This window comes from Pelodiscus sinensis, chromosome 1 (assembly GCF_049634645.1).
Source record: "Pelodiscus sinensis isolate JC-2024 chromosome 1, ASM4963464v1, whole genome shotgun sequence".
NCBI classification, from domain to species: Eukaryota; Metazoa; Chordata; order Testudines; family Trionychidae; genus Pelodiscus; species Pelodiscus sinensis.
This window is the reverse complement of record NC_134711.1, coordinates 153,258,743-153,268,437: the sequence shown is the minus strand read 5'-3', so window position 1 is coordinate 153,268,437 and position 9,695 is coordinate 153,258,743.

The window sequence follows — 9,695 nt, the reverse complement described above, 5'->3', positions numbered from 1 at the left end:
AATCATAGAATCATGGAAGATTAGCACCAATCCCAACTGAAACATCACAGGCAGGGCTTTGTCAACCCGGGATTTAAAAACCAATATGGTTGGAGATTCTACCACTTCCCTAAATAACCCATTCCAGTGCTTCACCAGCCTCCTATTAGTTTCTTCTAATACCCAACCTAGTGGATGGCAGACCTCCCCCACTGCAATCTGAGACTATTGCTTCTTGTTCTGTCATCTGTCACCACTAAATACGTAAGAACGGCCATACTGGGTCAGACCAAAGGTTCATTTAGCCCAGTATTCTGTCTGCTGACAGTGGCCAATGCCAGATACCTCAGAGGGAGTGAACAGAACAGGTAAACATCAAGTGATCCCTTTCCTGTCACCCATTCCAAGCATCTGAGAAACAGAGACTAGGGATACCATTCTTACACATCCTGGCTAATAGTCATTGATGGACCTAACCTCCATGAATCTATCTGGCTCTTTTTATCTTGTACAGTCTAGTTCCATATTCTTTGGAACCCTGGATCAGGTAACTGAAGGTTGCTATCAGATCTCTCTTCTCTTCTCTCTGGGTATGTCGACACTTGCACCCTCTTTCGAGAGAGGGATGCAAATGAAGACATTTGAAATTGCAAATTAAGATGGAATTTAAATATTCTGTGCTTCATTTGCATATTCACATTATGGCGCTGTTTCGAAATAGCGCTATTTCAAAATAACAGACGCTGTTAAGACGCGGTTATTTCGAGAGAAAACCCTTCTCTCGAAATAACTGGTAAACCTCATCGTATGAGGAATAAAGGTTATTTCGAGAGAAGGGTTTTCTCTCGAAATAACCGTGTCTTAACAGTGTCTGTTATTTTGAAATAGCGCTATTTCAAAATAGCGCCATAACACGAATATGCAAATGAAGCACGGGATATTTAAATCCCAGCTTCATTTGCAACCCACTCTTGAAAGAGGATACAAGTGTAGACATTCTCTTCTCTTCTCTTCTCTTCTCTTCTCTTCTCTTCTCTTCTCTTCTCTTCTCTTCTCTTCTCTTCTCTTCTCTTCTCTTCTCTTCTCTTCTCTTCTCTTCTCTTCTCTTCTCTTCTCTTCTCTTCTCTTCTCTTCTCTGAATAAGCCCAGTTTACTCAGCCTTTTTTCATAAATTCCCTAATAATTTTCATTTACCTCTGTTGGATTCTCTCCAATTCTATCCATCTGACAGTCCATCTCTTCAATCCATGATTCTTTAATTTGCTGGCAAGAATACTGTGGAAGACCATATCAAAAGCATAGCTCAAGTCAAGGTATAGCATGATATTGATTAGATATTGATATTAGGCATAGGTGGTGAGTTGTATGGACCCGTGGTGCCTGAGCTCCACCAATGTCAGGGCTAGGTATCTCCCCTGGCTCTGTCTGCTGGCCCCTATGCACCTTCCCCAGGCATTGCTGTCCTTAGAGTCCTGAGCTGTGCTTTCCTGCAGCCTGCAGCAAACAGCCCTGATAGGGTACAGCCCACCAGCAGGCTGACTGCTGCATCTGCTGAGGGAGGAGGGGAGGAGACACATGGCATTCCTCCTTCCCACCCACCTACAGACAACTTCTGATTAGAGGCCTTCCTGCCTGGAGCTTGGGTGAGTGTGTGGGGGGAAGGGAGTAGGGTGGAGAGGAAGGGAGGAGAGGGAGAGCACAGGAGAAAGAGGAGATGGAAGCCTTAGCTCCATCCCCTTCCACAGCTCAAACCATTCATCTGCACCCAAGAGCCTTCACCCCAACCTTCTGCCCCAACCCTGAGCCCCATCATCCCATCTCCCACACCCTAGAGCCTGCCCTCTGTCCCCAACTCTCTGCCCCACTCATGAGACCCACACACACATCCCAACTCTCTTATCTGCACCCTAGCACTTGCACTACTGCACACCAATCCTTTGCGACATTTGTGAGCACAACCCACCCTACTGCAACCCAACCCTCTCATCTGCATCCTAGGGATTGCATCCCTGCATTCCAATCTTCTGCCTCAGCCCTGAGACTCTCCTGCACTCAAAATCCCTCATTCACAGCTCCATCCCAGAGCCAGAGTACTCACCCCCTCCCAGTGTTAGAATGCGAGTATGTGCGGTGGGACTTTTGAACCTGCTCTGGGCACTACCAAAAATTATACAAACCTGCCACATCTGATATCAAGGTATGGATTAGATTTCTTACCTCCAGTCTGGAAGAGATGAAGTTCCTAACAATAGGGTCTCTGACATATACTCACACGTCTTTAGGATGCAACATCATAGCATGATGTTCCTCTGCTACCCAAAGATATGAAGGAACATTTTAATGGCCCATAACATGCACAACTGCTGCAAGGCAGATAAAGGTGTGTCATTCCTGCTATGCAGGAATTTGTGGCAAAAATTACTTAACTTCAGTTCCATTTTATTTGGCTTCAGCTAGTGCTTTGTGTTTGAATTAACACCACATCTAATGTGAAGCACGGTGAAAACCATTTGGTTTCATATTGAACCATGTGAAACCACAAATTGCCCACAATTCCTTTTCCAAAACCACAAAGTAACTCAGGGTCACTCAGAAGTCGATGAACCTTAGTGAAAAGTGCTCTAACTTTTGAATTTATAACCAAGCCTGAAAGCAGGTAAATGTTGCCTGTTCAGAGCTCATTGGGAACCTTCCGTATACATTACCTACTATCCCTGCCCCCAGATGTTTATGAAGCATCTAACAGAAAGGAATTCAGAGTCCTCCTTCCCCACTTTCTCTGGCATCACAGCCATCCTGCTCCATTTTTCACCTTTGCTTGTTTTCCAAATAACCCATGTGGTGACAGACTATTTGATTATCTTCTCTGAAGACACGTGGCATTGGTTCTTTCCAGGATGCACACACTAATCACCACATCTTCAGAGGCAGAATGTTTCCATCTGTTTCACTTGCTGATAGATTATTTTGAAGAGTGCTGAGAAATTTATGAATTACAAAATCTCTCCTAACCCATATATTCTTGGGGTCAGACAGGGTTAGCTCTGCTCATGTTGAAGGCCATGTTGAGGGAGGCAACGGAAGAGGAAGAGGCATTCTGCAGTGAATTCCCTTGCGGCACTAATCTTGGATGTAGGTTTTGTTTGCCAAACAGCAAGGTTAACCCAATTATTTGGGGCTAAAACAAACCAAAACTTAGGTAAATGAATGATAAAGTGACATACAGTTTAAAAAAAACAGATAAAGAAATAAGGGAAAATTGTGTCAGCTTTGCCTGAAAATTCAGTGTTTCATATTGGTAATATTTAACCCTTACATTTCTTTTGATGAGTTGTAGATTTTAAGGCCAGAAGGGACCACCAGATGATCCAGTCCAATCTGTATATCACAGGCCGTTACCACCATGCAGCACCCACATACTAAACCCAACAATTGTCATTACACTAACACATTACAGCTCTGAGAAGACTAAACTATGGTGTGTCACAAGCTGAGAACAAGAGAGACTGAGGTGTGTCACTGAAATGCCTAAAGTAGCAGGAAAGTTGTTTCCCTCTCAAAGAACACCTGAAAATAGTCTCCGCACATCTAGAGGTGTTTGGGGTGTTTTGTTCCTCTTTCCAGCTTTTTCCATTGGTTTCCAGGGCTATTTTATTAGTACTCTCGTCTTTCATCATTAACTCTTTCAGTTCCTCTTTCTCTCTGATCTCATTCTTTCCTTCCTTCAACTTTTCTGGTTTTAGTTAGGAGTTTCAAGGTTGCCATGAGTTGATTTCTTGAATAGTCACTTCAGAAAATCTTCTTTATGGTTTCTTGAATACTGGCTTGACACTAACTTCTTTAAGAAGCATCACCTAATAAACCATCTTGTTAGTGTTTAAAGTGCTACATGACTGCTTTTTTTGATTTACCAAGATCAGAGTAACACAGCTACCTCTCTGTTACTTAAGAAGCACTGTTACCCAACTTTCTTTTAAGGGAAACATTGTCAATCTCAGCTAACAATGGGTTCCTAGAACAAAGCAAGTCTTCTGTCCATCAACCTGTTGGAAAGACCAAAGCAGAAATATGCGATCCGAGAAGTGAGGCAGTGAGGGGGAGAGTGAAGTCTGCTCTACAGCCTTAACCAGGGGTGCAACTAGAGGAGATGCAGGACATGCTGCACACTCAGGGCCAAGGGGGGAAGATGGGAATTTTCAAAAATGCCCCTGTCACTTAGGTGCAAAAATACCACTGGTTTTCTACAGGACTTGCACTTCTTAACCATACTTTCAAAATACCCCCCACAATATTTTAGGTCAACTGGCCCATCACCCTACAGTACGAGCTTGTTTGTCAGTGTGTAATTGTGTCAATTTGCAGAACATTAGTTGTCAGACCATTTGATGGACCTGCCACCATCAGCCAGTGTTTCTCTTCTATTTGCTATTTCTGGGCTTCAAAGTTCCTGCACGATGCACAATCTCCCCTCTCTCCCTGGGAAAGGAGTGGCTGCTTGGTTTCATAGCAATACAGACCCTGAGTTTAGTGCAAAGGTGAGCTGCGTATTAAGATCAGCTCTTATTGTAACTTCTGTTTGCATTGCAAATGTTGAGAGCACAGTGCAAACAGGGGATGTCAAATTTAAACTGTGAATTAAAAAGGGCTTTAATCAGAAATGTGTGAGAGAGCAAGCTGAGCAGTATGGCTCTTGACAATACTGTTCTAATATGGTCATCCTAAACATTACTAGCATGCACACGTTTATGAGGGATGACACATTTTCTAGTTTAAAAAGTTCATTTCATTTTCTCTAAACTTAAAGCTCTGCCTGATTTTAATCTCTTGAACATGACTGTACTGGACATGAAGCCAGAAAGTATTGAACTCAATATTTTGGACACTGTAGCTTCAACAAACAACAGTGTTTTTTTAAAAAAGTGTGGATAGCAACTGAGAACATAAACAATCTAAGTTCAGAAAGTAAATTCTTTCACTTGAAGGGCATGATTATTACAGATGATAATTATGCGGTGCTCAGGTCACATAACGTTCTTGGAAGACGTGCAAGTGAAAAACAGGACTCCGCTGAGCAGAGCAGGATGGCTACACATCAGTTCAGGTGAAGCTAGCGTGTGACAGGACCATCAGCTGATAAATGGCAGAGGGAGCATGCATTTCTGAGAGTCTGCAGGTGCAGAAACAGAGGGAGGGAAACTGAACAAAATGAAGCAAGTTTTTCATTGATGTGTGAAATGAATACAAAAATATTCTGAAAAGGAGGATGATCTAAACTTATGTGACCTGTATGTACTTGACTGAGACTAAGCTTCCACTGACCTTGGTAAGATGACAGGGATAATATTTTCTCAAGGATGAAATGTACTTGAACACTGTAGCAGGGATAAGCAGACAGCATGTATCAACTCTATGTGTGGATCTTTCCTTTTTTTTCTCACCTGAGTCAATATGTGTAATAGTAATCTAAAGTAGTGGCTTCCAGACTTTCCAGACAACTGTACCCACTTTAGGAGTCTGATTTACTTTGTGTACCCCCAAGTTTCACCTCAGTTAAGAACTTTTTGCTTACAAAATCAGACATAAAAGTACAAAAGTGTCACAGCACACTTCTACTGAGAAATGGCTTATTTTCTCATTTGTACCATACAAATATAAAACAAATCAATTGGAATATAAATATTGTACTTACATTACAGTGTTGCATAAACAAATCATTGTCTATATTAAATTTTAGTATATATTGACTTTACTACTTTTTATGTTGTAAAAACTAGGCAAGTAACTAGATTAGTTGATGTACCCTCTTGTTGATTTCTGTTGAGAGCCACTGATCTAAACAAAAAGGCTTTGTTCATGTTTGAATCTATGGGCCTCCTCAATATCCCAGGTTACTGGATGAAAAATAAAATATTGTTCTATATTTGTGTGTGTGTTGTGAATATGCTTATGGACATGTGCTCTCCAAAGTCATTGAGCATTTTGTTGCCTGCAAAAAAGTTTACATATTTATGAATTTTGAATGTATTTTCTTCATTACGGTATGCAAAATGGTGCCACTTTTGGCCTAGCCTATACCTAAAAGTTTTGTTTGCATAGGTATCTCGGTTGGTGGTGTGTCAGCCAAAGTTCCAGTATAGACATTATTATACTGGCCAAAAAAAAAAAAAGTGCTTTGGCCAGGATAGTTTATTTCATTCTGGAATGTGGCATAAACTGTGTCTTCAAGCATTTATAAACCTCAACTACCCACCCAGAGAAATCAAAAAGCAAATTGAAAGAGCCAGACGAATACCTAGAAACCATCTACTTCAAGACAGACCCAAGAAAACCAACAATAGAACACCACTTGTCATCACCTACAACCCCCAACTTAAACCTGTCCAACACATTATCAATAAACTACAGCCTATACTGGAACAGGATACCATACTCAAAGAAGCTCTGGGAGACAGACCCATAGTCTCCTATAGACAACCACCTAACCTCAAGATGATTCTTACCAACCACCACAGGACATACCACACTAATACCAACCCTGGTACCTTCCCTTGCAACAAACCCCGTTGCCAGCTTTGTCCACATATTCATTCTGCTGATACCATTATTGGACCTAACCAAGTGAGTTATAAGATCAAGAACACATATTCCTGCGCATCCAGAAATATAATCTATGCTATCATGTGCCGAAAGTGTCCGTCTGCTATGTACATTGAACAAACATCTCAGACACTTCGCCAAAGGATTAATGCCCACAAAACAGATATCAGACAAGATCACAAAGAGAAAACAGTTTCTTGCCATTTTAACCAGAAAGGACACTCTCTCAATGACTTAACCACCTGCATTCTGCTACAAAGACCTTTTACATCTGCACTTGAAAGGGAATCCTCCGAACTGTCATTCATGTTAAAATTCGACACTTTCCAAAAAGGACTCAACAAACATTTGAACTATCTCACCCATTACCAAGATAGTTTCCCCAATTATCACCTCTAATACCATTAACTCACAAACATCCCACTCTCCCTACCTCTAATATCATCAATTCACAGACACTTACCTTCCTTCCTCCCCCACCCCTGCATCCCCCTTCTGTTCTGCAATGTGATTTGTCCTTTTCATATTTGTTCATTTTTTTTAATTGTATCCTTTGGTATATATGGTTGTGACTACTTTCTTCCACTATTTGATCTGAGGAAGTGGGTCTGGCCCACGAAAGCTCATCATCTAATAAACCATCTTGTTAGTCTTTAAAGTGCTACATTGTCCTGCATTTTGCTTCAGCTACCCCAGACTAACACGGCTACATCTCTATCACTATTCATTAGGAGGGTTTGCAATCTATAGCTATCTCTGCAAATCCTTTCTAGGATAAATGAGGTCTTGGATTCATATCCTGTGTGCACAATGAAGGATCCCTGCAATTTTTGATGATGAAGAAGGAGCAGGCATGCATTTTTATTTGGATAATCTTCTTGAGTGGACTGTCCTGAAGTAGTTCCTTTGAACTATAGCACAAGGTCATCTTCTTGCCACTTTTTCCATGCCAGTAGAGGCATGTGGCAGGAGGGCTGGTGACTGACAGCAGCAGGGCCAGCAGCCTGGCCACAGTTGGTAGCAGTGGAGTTGGCAGCCGAAGTGAGGCAGGCACCCTGGCTGGGGCTGGGAACAGGTCCAGCAACAGAGCCTGCAGCCCAGCTAGGGCAGGGAGCAGGGCTGACAGTCCATCAGGGCCAGTGGAAGCAGAGCTGGCAGCGCATCCGGGGCCACAGCAGCGGAGCAGGCAGAGGGATCTGGAGGCAGAGGGGCTGGCGGGCTGGCCAGCACCAACCGCAGCAGAGTAGGGAGCCTGGCCAAGGTCAGCAGCTTGAATGGGGCAGGTGACAGTGGGGAAGGCACCTCACCCAAGGATGGAAGCAGAGCCAGTTCCAATGGTCTGTGGCCAAAGTTGGGGTGTTCAGCAGCTGTGGCCAGTAGCAGAGTCTGGTAGGGGAGCCAGAATTTAACTCATCTGGTCTGGCAAACTCCCTTAGTCAGGACTAGTCAGGTCTCGAGGGTGCTGCACCAATGAGATCCAACTTGTAGTAATTGAAGGGTAAATCTAAGAGCTTCATAGGCTAGGTCTACACTGCAACACTATTTCGGGATATTGGAAATATCCCCAAATAGCTATTCCATGTCTTTTGAGTGCTCCTGTTATTTTGAAATATAACGGGCTCGCTATTCCGACGTCCCTATAAACCTCATTCCATGAGTACGGGACATTTTGAAATAGAGCTCTGTGATGAAATGAACTTGAAATAAGCTACGCAATTTGCATAGCTCAGTTTGTGTAACTTGTTTTGAGATAAGGGTGCAGTGTAGACGCGCCCATAGATCGGAATTCATTTTGGATAAATGCCCTAAGTTAGGGTACATTCCTAAACTAGCCAGACTTTTTTAAAAGTTTGCAAGATTGGAATGCTAAAAAGCTTCATGAATTTTCTTGTGTTTTTGATGGTGCTTTCTGTCAGGTGACAAATGCCTAGCTGTCTGTTGTGGTACTTGTGCTTCTAAGTCCAGATGGAACCCAGAAATAAAGAGGCACTATATGCTATGGATCTTCAAAACTTGTGAGTTTGATTGAAGAGAATCAGATATAGTTATTTCAGTATATTCAGCATTTACTTGTAATTCTCTGTGTGTACTACAGGAAATACCTTGAATGTTACAATTACTCAGGTTATCTAACTTCAAATAACAACTGAGTTATCTAAAGAAATTGGCATGTTTTTAAGGGTCACTGCTGTGAAGAGCTTAAGTAAACTTTTTCAAACTTTATCTGAAGTACATTGAAATACAATGTTGGTTGGTGGGTGCAAGTCAGTACTTACTGTAGCCAGAATCAATGTCCCGCTCACATATGCTTGCAAACACAACTGTCCATTTGTCCCTTGGCTGCAGTGTGTCTTCATCATTTGGATATTTATGCTAATGATCATGATGAACAGCTAGCATATTCAAGTGATGAGCACTGAATAAAACAAAGTAATGGCTGTGTTACTAGCAAAGATTTGGAGATGATTCATTAGAGTTTAGCCCCAATTCAGCATGTTATTTAAGCACATGCCTAACTTCAAGGACATAAATAGTCCTGTTGAAGAAGATGGGACTACTCATATATTTGATGGTAAACACATGGTTAAAAACCTTGTGGAAGAAGGCCTGCTAAATAGTGAGAAAGATTCAGAATTTGGGCTTTATATATCGGCACGTCTAGACAGCAGTGTCATTTCAGTATATGTCCGGTATCCCCAAATAGTGTTTTCTGCATCTTAACAGTACGTCCATTATTTTGAAATGCAACTGAAATAACGGGCTTGCTTTTCCAATGTCCCAATAAACCACATTCCATGAGGATTAAGGGAATTGTCGGAATAGCAGTATATTTTGAAATTTGGATCTGTGTAGACAGTGACAAATTTCAAAATAGACTATCTCAAAATAAGTTCAAAATAAGCTATGCAATTTGTGTAGCTCAAATTGGGTAGTTTATTTCAAGCTAGTGCCACTGTGTAGAGGTACTCTCAGGCTACGTCTACACTGGCCCCTTTTCCGGAAGGGGCATGTAAATTTCATGAGTCGTAGTAGGGAAATGCGCGGGGGTTTGTTGCAAGGGAAGGTACCAGGGTTGGTATTAGTGTGGTATGTCCTGTGGTGGTTGGTAAGAATCATCT